The sequence below is a fragment of the Mytilus galloprovincialis genome, chromosome 9 (assembly GCF_965363235.1).
Source record: "Mytilus galloprovincialis chromosome 9, xbMytGall1.hap1.1, whole genome shotgun sequence".
Lineage (NCBI taxonomy): Eukaryota > Metazoa > Mollusca > Bivalvia > Mytilida > Mytilidae > Mytilus > Mytilus galloprovincialis.
In genome coordinates, this window is record NC_134846.1 from 4,950,961 (window position 1) to 4,977,655 (window position 26,695).

Consider the following 26,695-nt stretch of genomic DNA (forward strand, 5'->3'; position numbering starts at 1 on the left):
CGTGCATGAAACTTTAAACCCCATTCAAACCGACCTTACTATAAATAACTAAACCCGTGTTAACTATAAACAACAACAACATTCTTACATGTTCGACTTTTGTACAACTTTGATAAATACATTTAAATTCTAATTCGTAAACTCAAACGCATATAAAATATTTTTAAAATAACCACAAACTCTCACATGGGAGATGCCACTTGCAGAGACAAGTGCAAATTTTCGACACACAAAGAACGGGAAAACATAAGGAAAAAGACTAAATTCCTAAATTTTGTGAAACAGACAACTGTGTTTTAAGGTCCTCTTTTACGTAACCATATTTTGCTCTGTCTGATTTCCACCTTCCATGTTTCTTGAAAATTCTATCCGAAATCCCAGCGTTAGCGGCTGAAGTAGCACCACCAGATCCTAACGAGCTCGAGTGTAATCCAAACTTAATTTTATCAAGTCATAAATAGTTATCAAAGGTACCAGGGTTATAATTTAGTACGCCAGACGCGCGTTTCGTCTTCATAAGACTCATCAGTGACACTCATATCTAAATAGTTATAAACCAAACAAATACAAAGTTGAAGAGCATTGAAGATCCAAAATTCAAAAAAGTTGTGCCAAATACGGCTAAGGTAATCTATGCCTGGGATAAGAAAATCATTAGTTTTTCGTAAATTTCAAAGTTTTGTAAACAGGAAATTTATAAAAATGACCACATAATTGATATTCATGTCAACACCGAAGTGCTGACTACTGGGCTGGTGATACCCTCGGGGACGAAACGTCCACCAGCAGAGGCATCGACCCAGTTGTGTAAATAGTTATCAAAGGTACCAGGGTTATAATTTAGTACGCCAGACGCGCGTTTCGTCTTCATAAGACTCATCAGTGACGCTCATATCAAAATAGTTATAAACCAAACAAATACAAAGTTGAAGAGCATTGAAGATCCAAAATTCCAAAAAGTTGTGCCAAATACGGCTAAGGTAATCTATGCCTGGGATAAGAAAATCCTTAGTTTTTCGTAAATTTCAAAGTTTTGTAAACAGGAAATTTATAAAAATGACCACATAATTGATATTCATGTCAACACCGAAGTGCTGACTACTGGGCTGGTGATACCCTCGGGGACGAAACGTCCACCAGCAGAGACATCGACCCAGTGGTGTAAGATTGTAATTTTTCTAGTAATAATTCTCTGGCTCTAGTATATGAGATGTGTCTTGAATCATTACGAAGCTTATGAGTATTCGCTTTCTTAAAGAATGTTATTTGCCGAAAAATGAATTTATCATCTTCAAGATTTATGTCAGCATCTTTAATATAGCTCTCTAAACAAGTAATTGGACATGTTATATTATTACTTTTCGCAATTATAACATAACTTTCCTGTCTGTATTTATCACATGCCCTAATATCAAATATATCTGAAATCTCAGAAAACCGGCATAACCTATCAAACACAAAGTGACTATTCGTTTATCCAACAGATTATCAGTAGAACCAAATCTATTAACTAACTGAGTAAGTATTTCTGGTGTAATGAGTTCCTTTTTAGAACAAGGACGTGAAAGCTGCCTCCTCGCACCTTCGGCTACATTTTTGACTAGCTCAGATGCACATGGATTGTTACATCCATCTATATTATGTGCCCAAACAATAGCATATATCACTTCTTTTATTTTAGACGACGAACACTGATTTTGCATCAAATAAATTAGATAAAAACTAACATGATAATCGGTGGCTGGCATGCTGTTTACAGAATCATAATTTTTACACCACTTACACCAACTTCGGAAAGCATAATTATACTTCTTGATTGTATTTTGAGCTTTAGATTTCAAAACAATATCTGGTAATTTGAATAATAATTCTTTTAAACTCTTATCCTTTTCTTTATGAAATTACGTCCACCTTCCAACATGGAACAAATCTGAAATATGTATAAACGAAAAAAAAATATATAACCCGATAATAAAGTTTCTGGTATACAATGTGTATTTTAAGTTACAGAACGTATACGTGTAGTGTTTCGATTATTGCCACTGAAATCTTTTCGTCAACATTCAGCTCAATGTAAAACAATTACCAAGAATTTTAAAAAAACCGTCAGTCCGGTGACCAGTAACAATTAACCCAGTAACTTTTAAATATAACAAAATAAAATTTACCAAGTGTTTCATACCAACAAGCACAGTTGCTTTAAGACTCACAAGCCCAGTAGATATATATATAAGCCCAGTGGCTTCAAAAACATAAGCGAATTGACTCTGCCAAATGGCTACCATACCAACAAACCCGTTGGCTTTAATACTCACAAGCCTTTTGACTTATATATATACAACCCCGTGACGTCAAAAGTATAAGCCCACTGACTTCAATATCACAAAGTGGTTCAATACCAACAAGTAGCTTCAGAAAAATACCAGCCCAGTGACTTTATTTGAACAACCTGCCCAGTGCTTCAATAACAACCAACCAATGGCTTTTATATCAACAAGCCCAGTGGCTTTATACCAAAAAGCTCAGTGGCTTCATTCCACATAGCACAGTGGCTTCAATGACATAAGCCCAGTGGCTCTAATAACACCAAGCCCAGAGGCTTTTATATCACCAAGCCCAGTGGCTTTAAACCAACAAGGTCAGTGGCTTCATACCAACAAGCACAGTTGCTTCAATGACACAAGCCAATTGGCTCTAATAACACCAAGCCCAGTGGCTTTTATATTAACAGGTCCAGTGGCTTTATACCAACAAGCCCATTGGCTTCATACCAACAAGTCCAGTGGCTTCAATGACATAAGCCCAGTGGCTTTTATATCAACTAGCCCAGTGGCTTTATACCAACAAGCCCAGTGGCTTCATACCAACAAGCCCAGTGGCTTCAATGACATAAGCCCAGTGTCTTTAATGTCACAAAACGTCCCAGTGTTTCAAAAAACAACAAGCCCAGTGGCTTCAAAAACAACACAGTCCAGTGGCTTCAAAAACAACACAGTCCAGTGGCTTAATTTAAACAACCTACCAAGTGGCTTTAATATAACAACATTGCTCAGTGGCTATCATACCAGCAAGCTCAATGGCTTAATTTTAACAACCTGCCTAGTGGCTTCAATAACAACCTGCCCAGTGGCTTCAAAAACAAACACCCCGTGGCTTTAGTATAACAACTTTTTCCAATTGCTATCATGCATACCAACAAGCTATGGCTTAATTAAACAACCTGCCTAGTGGCTTCAATAACAAATTGCCCAGTGGCTATCATACCAACAATCCAAATGGCTTAATTTTAACCACCTGCCTAGTTGCTTAATTTAACCACCTGCCTAGTGGCTTTACGAACAAATTATTTTCATCTTTCCAACCGACTATTTTGTATCAATAGTAATAATAACTTCACATACCTATACGTACTCGACCTAACTAATTCATTGAGATATTCAATTTTATTTGTACAATATAAACATTATTAAGGTACAATGGGAACAACAAGAACACTGCCTGTAAATTTATCTGATCCAAATAAAGACTTTTTATTTGATCCGTGTTTATAAATGTCTCATGCATCTTTAAAATCTAACATATCTGCGATGTAAGGTTGACATAACATGTTACTTTGAAATAATAATGGCCAATATGATGCAGATATCCACTTCGGTACCACTAACGTACATCTAGCTTTACAAGATACGCTGTGTTTGATCACTCGACTAATTAAGTTTATAGGTGGCACTGACCAATTATTATCGTGTACCCAATTAAATGAAAAAGCGTCAACACCTGATGTACCTTGTGTGTAAAATTTGGAATTAAAACTAGCAATTTTATTATTATTGCTATCCGCAAATCTTTCGCATGTATGCGGCCCAAACAAGTTATCTATAAAATGAAAAAAATCATCAGTCACACTACTCCAATCATCATAATAAAAAAATCCTACTTAAGGAATCGGCCTGGACATTTTGATCTCTAGGAATCCACTGTATATCTAAATATATCGAATGTTTTACACATATTATATGGTAATAGCTAACTGATGTAAATCAGATTTTGAACTACCAGTCTGAATAATATGAATACAATTAAAGCAATACGTGAACCATTTCACTACTTTCCCGACTAACTGATACTGAAAAGTTTCTACGCAACTTTTAAAGCATACATTTCTCTCTACGTAGAACTCCTTTTTCTTTCATCTCAGACCACATTTTGTGAAATATTTTATCATCTAATTGACAGGAAAAACTGCTTGCATCAGAATACATAACTACAGAAGGAATCTTATAATCCGACAAACACTTCACATTTAGTTTAGAAATATGTACTTTCCAAAATAACAACTCGATTATAACATCTTGATCCGATATGAGCGTCACTGATGAGTGTTATGTAGACGAAACGCGCGTCTGGCGTACTAAATTATAATCCTGGTACCTTTGATAACTATTTAAATGTATAATCCCATGACACTCTAGATTCAATCAACCGATAAACATTTCTAGTCATCAATCTATGCACGTTACCTAGTACAGGTGACATAGCAACAATACGTCCCGTTATTCTAGCTATTTACCACGTGATCAATGCTAAGAGTGAGATCTAAAACTCGTTTGTCGGGAATATGAATAGTGTGCGTTTTCGAATTCCAGATTATACCTAACCATATTAACTCCTGACACATTTTACAAACAGATTTTTCTGTATTTATTACAAAACCTGCTTCTGTCAAAGATTTTAAAACAAAATTTGAATCTGCATTACAAGGATCAAATGTACTGTTCGTTCCCCAACCGTCATCAAGATATAAAACAATGCGAATTCCACATTTCCTCCAGTGTTTAACTAGCGGCCTTAGACATTTAGTAAATATATAAGGACTCGATGACAATCCAAAAGGTTAAACCGTGAACACATAAAAATTCTGTTTCCACGAAAAACCTAAATAGGTATAGCAAGATTGTTTAATGTCCAAATGATGATATCCCGACCTTAAATCGAACTTAAACGTGTAATTATTTCTATCAAAATACTGCAAAGCAACTCTCCAATCCTCAAACTTAATTTTACTCTTCCAAACGTGTTCGTTAACTAAACGTAGATCAAGCATTACCCTCTTTTTCCCTGAACTTTGAACTGAAACAGTGAGTGGATTGACAATATGAGGTCTCGATTTTACCTGTACAATACAATTATTTCTAAGTAAATCTGTGATAGCTTCTGCAAATTCAGCATTATTATAAGCTGACGTATTGTTCTCGTTAAACATAACTGGCGGAGTTGTGATAAACGGGATGGAATAACCGTTTTTAATAATGTCTAAAACAAATGTATTTTTATCAATTTCTTACCAATAGTTAAAATGTTCTTTTATAATCTCCCTTTTACAGATGCAGACTGAAAAGATTAGAAATATTCTAATTAAATAATGTCTAAATGTTCATTTTTACCTAGATTTTCAATATCAGTAAGATTTAAAGAATACTTATCATTTATATCTTTAATTTCCGTTCGTTGTCTTGTTGTTTCTTGTGCAATCACGTCTGCAACGTCCTTGACCGTTACATCTGGAGCAGAGATCTGTCGACTTGGGTCCGACTTGCTTTTCATACTGGTAGGGACGAAAATTACGATTAGTAGAAATGGAACTAGATGGAAGATCTTCGGGTGCTGTTCTAGTTGAAGGATTTCTACCATTCCTACGTTTAACGCGTGCTTGTTCCTTCTGCTTCTAACCACGCATAGCTCGAGTTTCCGCCGACCTTATCTTCTTTTCGTCCTCCGAATCTGAAGCAAGGTCATCAGACATATATTCCTTCACGGTATCCCACCCTGCTGGCGACTTATCGGCAATCTTAATACATTTGATTCTCTTGTGAATCTTATCTCTGATGTCGGAACAAATGTCACGAACTTTGGAATAGTCCTCACGATCTGCTGCGCGTTTAATCCTGGATACCTCGTAGTCAATGTCCGAGTTGAATTCATGTTGGACCTGATTACCATTAAACTTAAACTTGTACGAATGTTCTGATTTAAGTTGTTTTACAACTCTTTTGGATTTGTGAGTCGCGTCCTCTTTGAGTTCCCTCTTCAGGCTGCCAATTTTGCTGTCAAAATACTGCTTGAAATTGTAAAAAGTGATATCTGCAATCTTCGTAACAGTATCTCGATCTGTAACACTAATGGTGGACTTTCTTCTCTTTCGGAACTTGCCATACTAACACACGTGTTATTTGAAGCGGGTATAATATGTGCTACTGGTCACTTTAACTGCAATGGCTCGAATGACTTTAAACTACCTGAATTCACTCGTGTATGAAACTTTAAACCCCATTCAAACCGACCTTACTATAAATAACTAAACACGTGTTATATATAAACAACAACAACATTCTTACATGTTCGACTTTTGCACAACTTTGATAAATACATGTAATTTGCATGTAATTGGCGACCATATGTCTTCAGATCATTTATTGAAATCAACCTAGCTGTATCAATAATATTAAAAAAAAAACTGATCATGTCATCATGTTTATTTTTTTTATCACATTTTATCAAGTTGTATTGAACATTATTATCATACTTGACTTTTTATACTAATGTATGCAATGTATATGTTTGCATTTTGTTTGATTTCTCATGTCGAGGGCCTCATGGAAGATTAGTTATATAGCTAACTGTGTAACACTCTTGAAATAAAGTATTGTTGTTGTTGTTGTTGTTGTTAGTGAGTGGAGACGCTTACACATAATATCATTAAATAAGTGATATTGAGGTCATGAAAGAGACATGCTATAGTTTCATTTTTTGCTTTGATAAGACGTCTTATTGAAAAAAAAGTGTTTTAAATTGAGCTTCTCGCTCAATATATAACAAAATGTGCAACTTGTTACACCTAATATAGTTAAATGTTTACACAAACAATAACTGTTTTTTTTTAAATACAGGAAATCCTCACAAAACTGGAAAGTGTCCACCAGTCAATCTAGCTGCTTTATTCTGCCCATCAGAACTGCCAAGAAAATGCAAAACTGATCTCAATTGTCCAGGAAAACAGAAATGCTGCAGAAGATTATGTGAATTCGTTTGTTTAAATCCTGCTTCAGTTAAGAAACCTGGCAAATGTCCCTTTGTTAATTTGGCTCTTGTAGATTGTTTCCCTGGTCACTTGCATAGGCGATGTAATGATGATGGAAGTTGCCCTGGCACTCAGAAATGCTGCAGAGGAGGATGTGCATTCATTTGTAGAGATCCAGGTTGGTATTTTTTTTAAGTTAGATGCAATCAACGTGATCTTTGTTTGACCCAAAAGATGGATGTAACAAAAACATTTTTTAAACAGTCTTATCCCCTTGCATATCTTATTTTTCTTCATATAAATGCGCATATGAATTCTCTGATGACTCTCAAGACTTGCAGATTTAAGCAAAGAACTTGACCGACTGTGAAATACTATTTCATAAGCAAAGATTGAGGACTAAATCTACCTTAAATAAGTTGAGACATGAATTTAGTTGATATGAACATTTGAACAAAATGCAAAATAATTATGAAAGTATCAGCCTTTTAAATGTATCATTATTGAATTGTAGGAAATCCTTGTCCCCCAGAACCAGTTTGTCCTACGTCACCTGCAAGCCCAGGTCAATGTAAACCTATGTGTAATTTTGAGTACGAGACTTATGATGGAGTCAGATGTAAAATAAGATGTAGGCGGGGTCCACGGGGCCCGCGAACCCGACCAGGACATCCTTGTCCACCAACTGGAGTAAGTTGATACAGTCACAAAATTAATTTATTGAAATATATAATGTTGATTGCACATCCCCCCCCCCCAAATCAATATACAATTGACAGAAGTTTGGAAGACAAACAAATAATACGTTATAGGAAATAAAGGCCTGATTGACTGAAAACGAGGAAAAATCTGTCGTTTATTTTGTGGATAAGCATGAAATCCTATGAATGTGACATTTGTTTTCATTGTTGGTAAAAAGTAAAATCACAAGCATACTGACCTTTAATCGGAAAGTCTCTAATCACATGGCAAAATCAAATGACAAAACACACCAAACGAATGGACAACAGCAATTCATATTCCTGACTTTGTAAAAACATTTTCAAATGTAGAAAATGGTGAATGGTAAATTTACTCGTATTACGAATGTTGATATAGCCTTAACTTACGCAGCTATGCTAAACTTGATGTTTCCTTTTTATTTACCTTACTTTTTGTACCTTTTGTATGAAAGCTCTTCATCTTTTATATAAGCTTTGGATTTCAAATATTTTGGACACGAGCATCACTGAAGAGACATGTATTGTCGAAATGCGCATCTGGTGCAGGAAAATTGGTACCGTTAATGTTATTAACATGATCATGTTTCTCTCTATCCTCACTACATTTTATATTCATATTTTATTTAGAACCAAAGAACATAAATTAAAGTATATAAACTATTTGAGAAGAACGTTTCTGAGTCCGGATACTATTTGACTCTATAAAACTAAATAAATACATCCGATCTACTCAAACATCCAATTGTTCAAATATATTTTTAAATATGACAAAATTAAATGAAAAGCTGAAAAAATTATATGTATACTTGCTTTACAAATTGAATTTAGATGAATTGGAAAACTTGCAAGCAAATGTTTGATGATTAAACTTATAACAAGCTTGTTATTGAATGTATACTTTTTATAGTGTCCGTTGGTTGGACCTCCGACTAAACCCGAACCTACAGAAGAAGAACCTCCTGCTCCTGCACCGCCACCACGTAAGTCATATATAACAATGAATATCTTACATGTATCACTTCTTAGTTAATCAAAGTTCATAAAAGGTTCAGCATATTCAGCATTTCATTTTATTAGAGAGAAAATATTTCTAAAATGTATTGCATTGATTTGTATTGACTGAAGTAAAATTGAATACTTTCTCTTGATTGAAATTCTACAAATTACACTTTGACAAAAGAAAAAACAATTTTGCAATAGTTATCTCGCATATTCTTTGATGAGTTGTGATATTTACTTACAGACTGTAAGTTTAAACATTGAAACACATAAAGGCTACATTGAGATTGAACTGCTCTTTTGGATATAGATTGGCCGTAACTAACATTTTTCGTCCAAATTAAAAAAAATAATATATATGACATTGTACATACGTTCTAACAAGATATCTGTATTGTACGATATCAAGTTTTTTACGCTTTTCTGTTAAAATCGATATTTACAAGTATTTCAATATATTATCATTGTTATGACTTATACATCCTGGTCCCAGCATTAGCCACATGATCAGTATTTGATAATGCATCGGATTGGATGCGAAAATATAAATGATAAGAAAAATTAAATAAAGACAGACTTAATGACCACATGAGACTGACAAAAAAATCAATCTTTAATAGTCGTATGTAATTTTCGATTTTTCGAATTCATAATCATGAGTAAAAGCAACGGTGGTTTATTTAGATTAAATCTCATAAACATAATCAAAGAATAATGCAAGCCAAAAAAAGAACGCATACAATAAATGCACAAATGCACGAATTATGTAAATTGATTTACTCATGTATTCGGCAATCTTCTGCTCATTGGTCGGGTTGGTGTTTTTTTGACAAATTCCCCATTTTCATTTTCAATTTTATTCTGTTGTTTCAATATTCATTTTAAGTTATATTTACATATGTATGGTATCAATTGCCTTAGCTCAAGTTGAGAAACCTGGCGAATGTCCATATTTTCAACCAGCGTCTACAACGTGTTTCTTTCCAAAGAATTTAACTCAACTGACGCCTTTATGTGGGAATGATGAAGATTGTCCAGGAGAAAAGAAGTGCTGCCAGCATTGTACAATCGCCTGCTTAGATCCAGGTATTTAGAAGAAGAAGAACACATACATCTACCTCAATTTGTTCCAGGGTAATATTTTCATAATGAACATACAAAAAACAATTATGTTTAAGTTGTATGGTACAACGTGATGTTTTTTGGGGTCAAGACAATGATTTTATAATAATCACGTCGATTTATGCTGTATCAATTGGTCAAATGCGCACCTATTTCTTTTATGTATAACAAACTACAGAATAAGCTACTACTGCTATACACGCCTCACCCAGCATGCGAATTCGTGCTCAGTCTTAATATAACAATTGGAAAATAACAGATCAAACGACTGCACTTATATATTAAGATGTAATTCCTGGAAACTTAATTCACTACTAAGTATAAAACGTCTCGTATATTAACCAATCTATCACTTCAAAATATTGAATTCAGGTATTCTTAGTTTTAATGGAAAGTTTAAGGGGTTGTTTATAAGATTTATTAATATAGACTTTGAAATTTAATAAAGTATATACATTTTGTATTTTAGGAAATCCGTGTCCACCGGATCCAGTATGTCCACCCTCAACTGTCAGGCCAGGGCAATGTGAACCGAAGTGCATCTTTCGGTATTTTACAACTGTAAATGGAGCTAGCTGTAAATTTGAATGCACCCGGGGTCCGCGAGGCTCTACACCTTTACCAGGACAAAAGTGTCCACCAACAGGGGTAATTAAACGTGTTAAATGAAGTCACAATAATACTAAAACTTAAAAAAGAAAGGCGAATAATACCAAAGGAACATTCAAACTCATAGATCTAAAATAAAGTGACAACTCCATGACACCATATAAAACAACACGAACTTCACCAAAAATGGAGGTGCTCTCAGGTTTTCTGGGCGAGTAAGCAGATTCTGGTTCACGTCGTGTTGTTCATATTTAATACCAGTTAGATAGTCTTATTTGGTAGGTTACATTTGTCATGTTCGTGAAAAGGGAACGGCTTAGTTACGACATAAGGAACATATCCGATATCATCTGTGAAACGGATATTCAATAACGGTCAACCAACTCGTGATGTCGGCGTAAAATTTACGGAGGGATGATTGCAACTTCACCATTTGGAACTCTTGGTTTAATAGCTTCTTTGTGAGCAGCAATCGTCTATCGTTAATCAATGAAATCATGAGGGGAAATAGAAGCCCGGGAATTTCGTATTAATTGGGATATATATACTCCGTATGCAGGCGATGCTGGAATATTGCTACATAGAAATGAAAAGTTAAAAATTGGGACGCTGATATCATCACTTTTGTCGTAATTTTTTTTTTCCATTGAATGCACATTATTATAACATTCTGTGTTTCAACTATTGGAAGACAAATCTAACTTTTTGTAGAGAATATATCTGTCTTGTTCATGTTGTTAAGTGAAATGTAAAGTCACATCAATACCAACCATCGAGTAAAAATCGACAAGGAAAGTATCTAATCAAATGAAAAGATCAAAAGCTCAAACGCATTAAACGAATGGAAAACAACTTTTATGTTCCTAACTTGGATTATCATTGATATGGTTAAATTTATAAATTAACTGTTTACAAAATGTTGATTTTTTTTTTAAATACTAAGGCTTATCTATCTCAGGCATAGATAACCTGAGCTGTATTTGGCAAGACGTTTAGGAATTTTGGTTCTCAATGCTCTTGAACTTCGTACTTTATTTGGCCTTTTTAACTTTTTTGGATTCGAGCGTCACTGATGAGTCTTTTGTAGACAAAACGCGCGTCTGGCGTAAATACAAAATTTAGTCCTGGTATCTATGATGAGTTTATTTGGCACAGAAATTTCTTATGTAGAAAATGGTAGATTAAACCTGGTTTTATAACTAGGTGAACCTCACACTTGTATGACTGTCGCATAACATACCGTTTTATTCAAAACGAAGTGTGAAGAAAACAAACAGACATAATAGGTAAATATGTCAAAATAGGCGTACAATATTCACCATTGTGTTATCATCTTAAACACTATATAAACAATCAAATATGAAACAAAGAAACTCAAAAAGGCATATAGATAAAGCACATACTAGGCAAAAATGAAAGACAAGAATACAAAAATGTTATCATAGGACATTGACTCAATGACGGGATGTCAAAGTAACGAGCCACGTCAAATGGATATCACAAAAAACAGAAAAAAAACAGTCAAAGTTATATTCAAAAAAACAAATAAAAGAATACTATAAAACGTTATTAACGTGATCAAAATGATAAACAACGTCCGTTACAAGAATTTATACTTGAAGACCGTCAACTATGATTGTTTTAAGTTCATACAGAATATTTATCAGCAAGGCATTTTTACCGTCCGACCTAAGTTTTACGAACGAGACCGAGACGTTCTTTGACACACCCTTTGAGTATCGCTCGGCAGTACCGAGTATGGATTACAAAATGGTAATCGAATTATATGTTCCCTGTAATAATGTTGTAACTTTCTTCAGTCTAAACAGAAAAAAAAAACTTTTATTGAGAGCGCCTCCCGGGAAATTAAAGATCAATCTAAATTAATAAAGAAATAAAATTCGATTCCAATGTTTGCGTTTTAACTGCCATTTGAAATGTCACCAAACAGAGGTAGGATAATATATGAACAAGCGAACTTCTCCAAGGCTTACACTTTTAGCTAATCTTCGTCATTCTTCCTTCTTTGTACCGTCAGAGCATATATTTTAATTTCATCAGCAGGACTGTTAGTTTTCTTACAAAGTTGATAAATCTCCTCGTTCCAGAAAAAGTTGACCAAACATAATATTTTTAAATAAGAACAAATTCGTTGCACCCTGTGTCGACCCTCAGAAAATATTTAAAGGCATCAGTAAGTTATAAACATCATTGCTTTGTTGATCATTAAATGATAGTTTAATGTTCCCAAATACTACTGTTTGAGTAATCAATTTTCTATAGATATTAATTAATAACTTGATTAGATTATTCCCAGTTTACACAATTCATACATGTAGGAAATTTATAAAACAAAAATTATTAATTAATTATGGTATAACATTCCTTGGATCCACAATACATAAAATGTGTATTATTTTGTGCATTAATTTTTTAATGTTTTACCGGGCGATACTCGAGTACTCGCTCGGTAAACTCAAAAGAGTACTCGATTAGTAAATCTTTACCAAGCTGACATCCTTTAGATAGAAATAAAGGAATACGGGGTATATATTTATGACACAAAATCAGTACATGCACAACAACCAAAAAATGTTTTATTGAAAACAATTATCTAACAAATTTCTACTGTTTGATTATTTTCCTTGATATTCAATTACTTTTCAAGGTACATTATTGCTTCTGTTTAGCAAGTTCATTCTTGGCAACAAAGGTGCAATTCTATATGAAAATTTGAGATAAAAAGATTGCAAAATGCGATTTTAATAAATAAAAGTCACCACTTTTGAATAACAAATTTCACTTTAAGGATGTACACCTCTGAGGAGCCAAAAATTTCCAGAATTAAACTGTTTTTTCTAAACCTAATTTTTGGGTTTATATGACTGTAAAAATAAAATTCATATATGTGCTTCCTTTTTGCTATAGTTCGTGTCATTCGTGTCAAATTTATCATGTCAATTTTGGTAATTTGTGATTTTTCTCTGTTTAAAGAATAAAATGCATAATATTTCAACTTCCTTGTTATAAATTGATGAGTGAAAAATACCTATCTGGGAAATTTGAAAAGAAAAAGTTATATGGGATGTTTATGTTTCTGGTAATATCATTTTTTGTTCCCCTCACCCGTTTCTCTCAAAATTTCAGCTAAAAAGACTGACTTGGTTAGTACTAAGATGTGAAAATATCATTACTCAAAAACTACGCATTGGAAATACACAATTCTTTCACAGAATTAAGTTTGATTATGATAATTATCAAATTCATTGCTATTTTCCACTTGTATCACATATTTTGGAAAAAATTTCAGAACGAGATTTCAATGAGACTGCATGAGACTGAAACGTCAGAGGAATACATCCTTAACAAACTTATCTGTTAAATAGTTTAAGATTTACACCTGTATGTAGGAACTATTTTGGTTTGAGTTATTCCATCAACGATGCAGGGACGTCAAAATCATATTATTTATTTAAAACCAAATGAAGCCTATGACGTTTGTTATTGTTATTTATCTCTTTGATTTTTAGTGTCCCTTGATTGGCCCTACATCTGGGGACCCAACACTGCCTGCACATACACCGGCACATCGTAAGTAAAGATCAAACATAGATCGTTTAATGGTCTTGTGAATTATATATTAATGATTGTGGAATGCTAAAAGTCAATACAAAACCAGTTCTTACAAATATAATGCATTCATTATTACTATGTGTTTAAAAAATATTTTGTATACTTACATAAATTAGGAACGACCTTTCATTGAAATTATTTATCGACACTTCTAATAATTTTCAAAGTGATATTTGCAAAACAAAATGATCTGTGTACGCATCCGGTCTCCTACGTTTGTATTTTAGCACTCTATCTCTTTTGTTTTGTGTGTATTAACTTGATTTTATAAGAGTAAGACATCGGTAAACAAATATTAACTTAATTTCATATGAAATTAACTGCATTATTCAGAAATACACTTATTATGTTTAACATGACTGCCGTAAGAGAAATGTAAAAATAGTTAGCTTATATTATTTAAGGAATATGTCCTCAGTATGCACCTCCAGCACCAGGTGTCTGCACTAAACCAGGTCAACCTAGAATCGTTAATGGTAAAAAGTGTCCTGGTCCACCAGAAGTTATTCCGTGTAATAAAGGTAATCAATATTTTTTAAGAAACAAAAGAAAATAAAAACAAATTTTTATAAAATCGATCGTCCCAAAAACAGGAACAGTACATTAAATTTTAACATGAACATAACGTGACGTGATATGTTTGCCAATAAGACAAATATCCACCACCGTTCAGGTAAACTGAATGATATCAATTATAGGCAATATAATGGCCGAATCAATAAAAAGAACACAAAGTCATACTGATAGTCGGCTTCAAAATGACCGGACATTTCAAATATGAAATAATTCAAGTGAATAAAACTAATGGTCTAATCCATACCAAAACAATTTATCAAAAACAAAATGACAGATATAACCAGCACCAACCATTACACTAAAGTCTCCTACCTACACACAGGCACATTTAACATATGGCTGGGTTAAATAAGTTTTCAGGCGCCAAACCCTCCCTTTAGCTGGGAAGGTGGTGTTACAAGACAACTTAAAAACTATAAATATCAGTTTAAAAGGGCTTTACTCATCAGATCGATACAAAGGAGACAAAATATTAAAAAAAACACAGACCGGATGTGGCAGAATATTTATACAACCTACAAGATAAATAAACTCATTATAGGTACCAGAACTAAAATTTGTATATAGGCCAGACGCGCGTTTCCTCTACAAAAGAGTTATCAGTGACGCTCGAATCTCAATAAAAGATCATTAGAACAGATCTGCAGGTACTCACTAACTGCTTTATCAAAACTGAACAACTAGCAAAAAAAATCTTCCATTTACTACGTTAAACATGACATATGAAAAAAGGCCAGACATGTGTAATGCTATGCCTTAGAAGGCATGTATAAAAAGTGTTGTTTTATTCTCCTCGATTTCAGTTTACTAATAGTTATCAAGTACAAGAATTATAAGTTAATACGCCAGACGCGTGTTTCGTCTACATGCACATAAGACTCATCAGTGACGCTCAGATAAAAAAAGTTATAAAGCCAAACAAGTACAAGGTAGAAGAGCATTGAGGACCCAAATTCCAAAAAAGTTGTGCCAAATACGGCTGAGTTAATCTATTTTTTGGGATAAGAAAATCCTGCAAAGTTTTGTAACAGGAAAATAAAAATGACCACATAATTGATACATGATACATGATCGATGCTTTCAAAATAGATATTCTCGGTGAAAAAGCATCAGAAGTACAATGTTTGATGAAAATCATAAATACTGCAATGTTTTCAATTATTTTTCAATTCAGGCATTAAGTTTTGTCTATTTACGATATTCTTATCTCCCGAATAATTTAAAAGAAAAGTTATTAAAGAACTAACCCACCTCAACCATGTCAACTTTTAAATTCATATATTTAAAACCAAACTGTTCAATTTTATCAGCACTTGACATATTTCAGCCTGATTTTTACAATTTTCCAGATTGTCTTTTGCAAAAAGAAGCAGGACCTTGTATATCAGGAATTACTCGATACTACTACGATATCAAAACGATAAAATGTCGACCATTTGTATATGGTGGATGCCAAGGAAATGCAAACAATTACCTTACGCGAGAACAATGTCAGGACAAATGCAAACTTCGACAAGGTAAAACGTAATTACAATGATGTCAATATTATACGTTCGTCTATACATAGAACTCAGCGTTTAATTGCATTTTATTCGTTCATTTTATAATAGTTTAATGTTGACAGAGACAAAGAATTGTTTGAATGTTTGCTTTATTCGGAAGATTCAAAGTAGCACATCTAAATAATACGGCTGACTCATCATGCTCATGATCAAAATGTTTTGCGTATTTGAACGTTCAAACAGCTCTATCAAATATCTACATCAGTATTTGAATACTTAAGCCTATCTATCTTTTATTGTCAGGCTTTGGTCGATCGATCATAATGACGAATCCTGGCTAAAATCTTGAACTTTAAATTTAAGGAATATCATGATTATTCATACCTAAGGTATTGTCAAACTGAAATACATTAGTTATGGTAGAATATGTGTATAAAGATTTTTATGTGTATGAATATAATTTCAATACAGCTGCAGACGAAAAACCCGGTGAATGCCCTGTTGTGAACCGTGCTGCTTTAAGTTGTCCAAGGCAGGAATTGAGAAGTCATAAATGTAGTGGTGATGGAAGCTGTCCTAGAGTACTAAAATGTTGTTACAACGGCTGTTTTAGCGATTGCATAATCCCAGGTATTTAGAGACAAAAATAAATAAGTGAGGCATGTTCGGATTTCAGTAACCTGTGAGAATTAAATATTAACTGATTTGTAATTAATCACTTTCATTTGAATGAAAACTTGTAATACAAATCTGCCATGAAAATCTCAAATTCATCTCGGTATTTCTCAGTTTTAGGTTGACTTTTCTCATTTCCAATGAACTTTTTCAACTCAAAATAATTTAATAACTTATTTCGTGGTTGACTTTTCTCCTACAGAAAATCAGATTTCAATTTATGAGTTAGAAATGTCAACATTGTAATACCAAAAACCAAATAACAAAAACCCTCTTTCTCTGTCTTAAGCTTGTGTACACCATCGGATTGAGATATTTCGTGAGAAAAACGTTTCAATGTATTGCGTTTGCATACACGTTTTTTTTTGGTTATTTTTGTGTGTACAAACATCATTCCCTGAGTGTTTTAAAGAATAATGTACTGTAATATGGTGCTTGTTTCTCTTGATTTTATCTTAAAAAGGAATGTTAAAAGATGGCCGAATAGTATGTATGTCCTTGTCGTATAATAGTAATACTATCACAAAATTGATATAAGTTGAATACATTATCGAGAATCAATTAATAATAGATATCAATGGTACCAGGATTATTATTTAGTACGCCAGAAGCGCGTTTCGTATACATGAGACTCATCAGTAACACTCAGATCGAAATAATTATAAAGCTAAAACAAGTATAAAGTTAAAGAGCATTTAGGACCCAAAATTCCAAAAAGTTGTTCCAAATACGGCTAAGGTAATTTAATAAAACATGGATAATAACACCCAACAAAATGAACTTTTCCCCCTTGAAAACTCGTGTGTAATTTTGTTTTCACAAAAATACAATTTGGAACATGTTTTATGCACATACTTGTATGTTGAAATGATTATAATAGAAAAGGTTAAATGAAAATATCGAACACCAAGATAAATTTAAGAAAGGAAAAGTCCATTAAAGCATTCAAAATTATCTCTAGACTTATCAACAAACGGAAAGAATGGAAGACAGATGTAATATTCTGAATTTAAACTAAGAAAATATGGGGCTCTCGCATCATGTACAATTCCACGTCATATTTGAATATATATTTTAACTCACGTGTAAATTTTTTTACTTTCTTATAGTTCCTGTTGAGAAACCTGGTTATTGTCCATATTTTAACTTAGCAGCTACAAGGTGTGCATCTACATCGAAGCAACCTCTGAGATTTGCATGTTCAAATGATGCACATTGTCCCGGAAAACAGAAGTGCTGTCGGGCATGTTCTATGACCTGCAGAGATCCAGGTATTCATGTTTATCTCGTTGAATAAGTGCTAAAGTTTCACATGTGAAAGGTATAGAACCATGAATTCGTGCTCGGTTGGAAAGAAAATAGAAGAAAGTAATGCATTTGTTTAACAAAATAGTTCCTATGCATAGAAGTGGTAGTGTTGGTATCAAATAAAATATTTCGGATAGTTTTGGTATCAAATAGAATTTAGTGGACTTAGGGTCACTGTAAAAACCTTGTTGAAAGTTTCTTTTGGAAAAATGAAAAAAAATATATTTGCAATTATAATAGGAGGGCACACTTACCCTGTTGTTCACATCAGAAGTACCTATTTTCGTACCAACATACTTTCGGGACCCAGTACGCTCTTCTATTCAATGAAAGGTATATCAATATTTTCAGCACAAGGATACAGTGTAATATTGACATTAAATGACTGCTTTATAATTTGACATGTTTGAGCATACGACCAAGCACCTCCTAATATTTGAAATTACATTAATTAACATAAAAAACAACGGGGCTTTTGTTTTTGATTTAATACCTTAAATGAACAAGGTACGGCATGAAATCAAAAACTATTATGTTTCAACTTCTGTGTATTTGTTTTCATGTCTACCCGAATTTTTATATATCCGATCAAATACAAATTTCGCGATATGTTGCTCATGTTGCTATTTAAAACTTATCATTGTTCGTTTCCTTAAATAATTGTGACACCTTTCTTTCATTTGAAAACTTATCTCTTTTGTTGTATTTATAATAGATCAAACGATCAGAACATTTATAGATAGACACTTACAATTTATTTCAACAGAAAAGTGTTATTACTGTAATCGACTTCCTGCTAATTTTATTGAGTTAACAGTAGCTTCCCTATGTTTACAAATGTACAATGAAACTGTATGATTGCATATGATTGCAAATGATTACTTAATTACAATAAGCAGTATCTCTTCGAAAATTAATACATAATGTAGAACCTATTAAATAATTTTGTAGACATTCAACGCAAACAGATAACATTCGTATTTCATATATCTAAGTCAAATGGCAAGCATATTCTAAAGTAGTTTTATATATACGTTGTGGTGTAGACAGTCCATAAATGCAGTAAAACTTGTAGTCTCGTTGAGAAAAACTACAATGACTCAAGCTGGCAATATAGCTTAGTACTAGAACTGTTGTTTCGAATATAAATTATCATGATTTAACATACTGAAGACCTCACCAGTTAGATTTTACCACCATTAATTTGCGAATGCTTGACAACCATGTCCAACATGATATTTTCGATGATTTTTTAATTTATTGGCTCCGTTGATAAGGAGGTATTGAACAATATGAAATTGAAGTTTTATGTAGGAATTTTTTGTTATCACTTTTATTTTGTTCAACTTTACAAAATATAAGAGCTGCGTCGGATAGAAATCGACTTTATGCAAGTGCACGTATACATGTACATGTATAATACTTTGATTGAACTTAGAACAATCATTTAAAAACAAAAAGTCTTCAATGAGTGTTGTTCTGTTTTGTATGATTCTAATTACAACACAACTCAATTTTTAACCGGATTTTTTGTGACAAAAATGTCGGTTATTGATTTGGGAATGTTCGGCGGTCGGGCAGCGCCAAATTTTGTCCGTGCATTTACTCATGAACCGTTCAACCAAAGCTTTTAAACTTTTAATATGTTGTTACTGACAACGAAATGGAGGTCAAATTCAATAATAACGATTTTGATTTTTACCGTTCAGGAGTTATGGTCATTGAAAGATTGAAAAATTGCGTTTCCAGTCGAATCCGTACATTTACTAATGAACTATTCGACCAAAGCTTTTAAAATTCTAATATGTTGTTACTGGCAACACAGTGGAGGTCATAATGACGATTTTGACTTTTACCGTTCATGAGTAATGGTTCTTAAAAGAATGAAAAATTGTGGTACCAGTCATGTCCATGTATTTACTCATGAACCGTTTAACCAAAGCTCTTCAAATTTGAATGTGTTGTTATTTATGACAAAATTGAGGTCAAGTTCAATAATGGCGATTTTGACTTTTACCGTTCAGGAGTTATGGTTCTTGAAATATTGAAAATTTGTGTTACATGTACCAGTCAACTTGTTGCATTTACCCATGAACCATTCAACAACCAAAGCTTTTCAAATGTTAATATGTTGTTACTGATGACAAAATAAGGATCAAATTTGATGTTGACGATTTTCACTTTCACCGTTCAGCAGTTATGGTTCTTGTGATATTGAAAAATGGCAGGACACAAATAAATATTAATAAATCCGGTTTGCTGTCGGTCTGACAGTCTCTTGTGAAACAGTTACATGCTTTTAAGAGCGATTTTTTTTTAAAAATCGAAATAGGTTAACAGACGTATTGTTATTCATTAGCTAAGGTCGGTGTATATTTGACGCAGCTTATATTATATTTAAGGCAATCCTTGTCCACCAGAACCTCGATGTCGATCCTCACCTGTAGGTCCTGGAGGATGCGAACCAAAGTGTGTCTTTGAATATTATACATTTGAAAATGGAGCCAGATGTAAGATAAGATGTAATCGAGTATCCGGCCCTAAACATGAAAGAGGACAACCATGTCCACCAACAAATGTAAGTATAAACATACTTTATTCATACTATTGAATGCATTGATTGTGCTCAAAACTAAAAATTAGAAAAACTGAATTGCATAAAGAGTATAAAATACCAAAATACAAGACGAAACATGCGCATTCAGTGGATAACCAACTAATTAAAAAGATTAAACATCGGTAGACTTCGAGAACTAAACAATGTGTAGGAAAAAGTGTCATATTTTGCTTTTTTAGGTCTTGACATAATTTTTTATGATCGGCAATAATTGAAACTGGTCAAAGTAGATCTCATTTCACATTATCAATTGATTCTTAGGAAGGTATATATAAGCTATTTTTAGTTATGATGGATTAGTTTCTTGTTTTTGTCTTTCATAATGGTTTTTTTTCTTGTTGTTTTTCAGAACAAATTCGAAATAATTTGATATGTATAAGAATATAATAGTTAAAGAATACCAAATCAAAGAATTTAAAAAGAGAAAAATATTCAGCAAGAGACATTTATTCACGAATGCTCGACGCATTCTTTTTCTACGCATTTACAATTTGTTTTGATCCGACGTTATAGACAACGTCTTGACAACTTCTTGAAAACGTCTTGACAACTTTTTGACAACGTCTTTTGGTGTATGACGTCAGAGAATGAAATAAACACTTTTATTTCACATGGGAAATTATTGGTTTTTATTTCACTGGGACATCAATATAATTAATTGCAACCAATGTAATAACTGAAATGACACATTTGTGGAAGAAAAAACTTGTGTAATCTATATATATATAGCTATGTACGTTGAGTAGATTGGAAAGTTTATTCATGGTTATTTGAAAATTTATATATCATGTATATGTGTCTAATTTTGGATATCATTTAACAATATATATGTGTTCCTGTGACTGTTGCCAGATACTTCATCTAATATGCAGATATATTCCCCTGATTTTACGTTTGGTGTAAAGAATACGAACAGTCATTAATTTATTCTGAGTTTAATTGCCAAGGAACTAATTGAACAATGCCACATCTACGTTCCAGATCATGTACCTTAAAAAATTTAAATTGTTTCTTGTTCAAAAGACATTAGGAAATTATTGGTATTTATAATTAACTTTTAATTTGTTGGAATTTAATATGACCGGAAATGTAATAGAATACTTGATAAAAACATTAAAATTATTATATATTGTTCTTGATATATGTGTTATACAGTGTCCTTTGATTGGCCCTGTTGAACCTAGGCGTAGACCAATAGGACCACCTGCTCCAGCACCAGTTCCACGTAAGTCTTCAAAAAAATTTTATTTTCAGTCTTAATTCGAATTCACTCGACATTTTGGAAAACTTATCGATACTGATACTTTCACCTATACCTATGACGACATGTAAATTGTTGGTCTCCAGGTGTACACAGCGATTTATAAAAAATGTATTTTTTCAAAATCCTATTGTATATACTGTATAAACATGATATACAAATACTTTCAATGATTTTTTAAATTATTGGCCCTTTTGACAAGTAGAGATTGATCGATGACATGATTACAATCCTAACATGTTTGTTGTATTTTTTTTTTAAACTAAAGTGTACCAACCAGCTGTATGGCATAAGGCATTGTACTTTTAGGCATTTTATTAATTACACACCCTCTCCTCAATCTTATTTTCCTACTTCTTTAAATTGATAATAATGCATGTGCACGTTATATTTAACTTGCTGTTTCAGCTCCATCACAGTGTCCGCCTGTATGTGCCATATTTTGTCAATTTGGTAACGTTCTAGATGAGAATAACTGTCCAACATGTGAATGTAAAACAGGTAAAACCATCAAATTGTGGTATTCTTTTTCACAACGTTTGTTTTGTCAATTGGTTTGTTTAAGTCTTCGATGATTTTACCATACCATTAGTCAGTTATAATTAATCACTGGGTTCTGGTAAAAATTCTATATCATTTGAATGTAATGCAAGTAGGAGGTTTGGCTAGTTATAAACAAGGTCAAATCAACTATTTTCCATGCAAAATGTATGTTTCAAGTTAAGAGTATAATAGTTCTTTTTCATGAGTTGGTTTCATTAAATGTTTGAGTAAGTAAAATCATTGACTTGATACTATATAAAGACTGTCTTTTTTTATATACCCTAAAATTCAGTATGTTTGTTAAATTTTTCTAATTGAATGCTCTCTTATCTTTTTAACAATTTACGAATAAAAATATCATAGTGGTTCAATGCTCATGTACAAATTGCCATTTATATTTATCTTATTGTATTTAGAACCGAAGGTCTGTGCAAGATGTTGTGGACCTCCACCTTGCTGTAGCTTCTGTTTAGGTAATAAAGTGCTTTATAAAACTAAATCAACGAACTTTTACAATTTCCATCAACATTGAAAATTAAACAATTTGATGTGTATCCCTAGCTAGACTCGATAATGAATGCATGGTACCACCCATGATAATCTAAAATTTCTCCCGTTTTTATGTTTTTTCGACTCACTTTTTTATTATTTATAGGAAAAAAATGACATCCTAGAAAACAACATTTTAAAGGTACACTTGTAAACATGACATGTCTTCACCGTCAATATTGTTTACTTCTTTCAATCATGTTTGTAAAAAAAGAAATATATATAAAAGCGTCATATTGGGTCAATCACAGTATATGCATATCAATTTAACACGTTTGCATCGTCTGTACTTGTTGATATGTTTAACATTCATCACTTTATAGATTGCGAAATAGGAAATCCTTTGCCAAATCTTTATTGTGGATCGATTGATAGAGTCTGTCCAAAAGGTTACTACTGCAAGACTAATCCACAAATCGGCAGATTGGGAGTTTGCTGTAAAGGTAGGACGTATATTCCATTGATAGAGCTAATATAGTAAACAGAACTACGATTATCTGCGACATGGATAACTCATGTTGAGCTATCAAATCCTGATGACATCCGAAACACTATCAGACCATAAGTTGTGTACTGACATGCTAGTCTTAGATGCAAGTTTATTTTCCGGTAAAAAATAGTCATGGTTTTGATCTATCTTTATGAAACTGTACTCTTAAATATATTATTTGTGTCTTTTTGGTCTATTTAGTGGTTTTGGCTGCTCTGTATCCATCTGATGATTTAAACTTCTGAACTGAATTTTTTAGTTTAAAATTATGTTGTACTGTACCAGATTAGGGAAAAGGTTCGTCACCTGCGAACATATTTGACCCTGACACGTTCTGTTTATACCTGTCCAAAGTTAGGAGCCTACCATTTTGTTGTTGTAATTTAATGCTATATAACATATTTATTTTCTGTTCATTGTTTTGTAAATATACCAAGCAGTAAGTTGTTTTCTCTTGTAAATTGTTATACAAATGTTGTTTCGAAATTAGTTATAGATTGATATGCGGTTTGGTTTTTACTCATTACGAAAAACCCAATGGTACCATAGTGTTGCTAATTTCTACGTCATTTGGTCACTAGTAAAAAATTGCCTCAATGACAATCATAGTATATCTTTTTTTTAACAACATCAAAAATAAATATAACATTTGTTTTCTACAAATTTATCCTTTATCATTTCAGGTACAAGACCCCAGAAATGTCCTGCAGACCATTTTCAATATAGGAATTGTTATGGAAAGTCTATACGATTATGTAAAAGTGATGATAACTGTGCGCCAAACAAAAAATGTTGTAAACAGGGTTGCTTTCACTATTGTATAGATCCTGTGTTGTATGAATGGTATATGTGGTAACCGTCATGAAAGTACTTTATATCTAATTCAATATTTAGCTTTTGCATAGCCTGTTTGTATTGAATTTATTTTTGACAGTAAAAGTAATTGCTAAGATCGAATATATGGTTTCATATGAGAAACAAATGGTTTATATGGTGCCGTTCCATTGATCTAATTTGTTCAAAATGTTTTCGAACATTGGTGTCATTTTGCTGGTTTTACCTCAATTTACTTCTTAGTGATCACTAATTTTTAAATAGAAAACAAACAACAAAAACAATGTTCTTTTGGTGTATTCGATCACTGTATGATTATTTGTGAACTTTAAATAATAGTAGAAAAAGTCCAGTAAAATTGTTTTAAAATTTTTAAGGTCTTCTACTGTTTTGGTTCTTAAACATCATTGGCTTTCAAATATTTACGGCTTCGAGCATTCCTGGTGAAGGTAAATCAGGAAAAGTGCCAAGGACACCTACATTTTATAACGTGTCGTGATTATTTTTTTATGAATGCATTTAGAAAAACTAGCATTATCTTTTCAGGGAAAATGATAACTTTTATAAAGATATTGAACACATCAGTTGACTATGACAGGTGTTTAAACGTTAGTTGCAAATATTGGTTGGGACATAAACTATTCTGTATTATGCTCTTCAAACGACTCAACATTGACGCTTGAACGATAATAAAAAAAAAGCAGAAGGTCACGTAAAGCTCAACGTTGAAGAGCATTGTAAACCCACAATATCGAACGGTTCTGCAAAATAAACCTCTAATTAATGATTTCTTTTTAGCATTTATATTATATATAGAACCAAACCAGGAGCCTGTAATCCAGTTTGTTCTTTGTTGCTGTGTTACATTTTTAGTATTCATTATTTTGAACATGAATAAGGCGGTTAGTTCTCACATTTGATTTGTTTAACATTTGTCATTTCGGAGCCATTTATAGCTGACTATTCAGCATAGACTTTGATCATTTTTGAAAGGCATATGATGACTTATAGGTGTGGATTGTCTGTGTCATCTGCTCGCTTGTGAAGATATGTCGCATCTGCAATCATAGCACATTTTCTTTTTTTATAAATCAAGTGTACATTTCCACTACGCTATAGAATAATGTTATTTAAATCGTGTATCATGCGTAGATCTACGAGGAAAAGCGATAAGCATATTATGTTAAAAAGAGAAAACTATAGACATGATAGATACGATGTTCTACACAATTCTTTTAGCTGGATGAAAAATACCCAATTTAGGGTAAAAAAACACTAAAAATTCATAAAGTCATTACAGAGAGAACAAAAATTGAGCCATCAAAAAACGAGGGACTCCGAAAAATTATGTAGTTACTGCCCACTGGTGTGTTTATCATGCAAGTACAAATACGGTGACCAATCTCACGTGGAGGAAATTTTTAAGTTGTTTGTCGTCGATAGAGGACATGCTTGAAGTACCCTGCGACTAGGATTTTCAATAAAGACATTATCGCGTTTCTAAATATCGACAATTTACTGAATATAAAAAAAAAGAATAGACTCCAAATTCAACAAAGATGTTTCTAAAAACATAACTGAAGCACACTGATCACTTGTTCTTCTGTGAGGCATGTTTTATCCTTTTCTTTACTAAAAAAGATACTTAAGCGTATAGTATAAAAAAAACTTTGCACAGCACTGATGATAATTTCTTCAAGACAGGTTTTTAGTTTCAAATAGTTATATACAGTGTTGAAAGGTAAAAGTAAAAGATCGACATTTAGAGTAATCAAGTTTTTTTTTAGTTCATTATATGGTTTATCATGATAATAACACAGCATGAGTAAATAGCGCATAGTGAAAACTATCGTCAACTTCGGACAGAGTTACTGTCAATCGAATCGACAATCTCTTTGTAGAACCTGCAGATGAGTCGGCATGAACCTTTGTACGGACTTGTTGGATACAAACAAGGAAATATCTCATATTTGAAAAAAAAACAAACTGGTGGGTGGAACCTGGTTTTGCGGCTGGCCAAACCTGGCGATTTCATGGCAATGTTAAAAATAAAACTAAAATGACAACATTACATGACAGGACTACAGTACAAAGAAATGCACGGACATTTAGGACAGATAAATACACAAATAAACATTACAATAGGACATTTCGACATGCTAATAGTTATCAATGAT

General features: G+C 32.8%; 1 long non-coding RNA gene across 1 annotated transcript; it reads left to right on the plus strand.

Annotated features, from left to right (window-relative positions):
- The first annotated feature begins 22,507 nt into the window (after window positions 1-22,507).
- LOC143046601 (uncharacterized) lies at window positions 22,508-24,492 on the plus strand. Its single transcript, XR_012969177.1, has 4 exons — window positions 22,508-22,603; window positions 23,062-23,118; window positions 23,518-23,637; window positions 24,368-24,492. It is a non-coding gene; the product is annotated as an uncharacterized LOC143046601 (long non-coding RNA).
- Window positions 24,493-26,695: the final 2,203 nt, after the last annotated feature.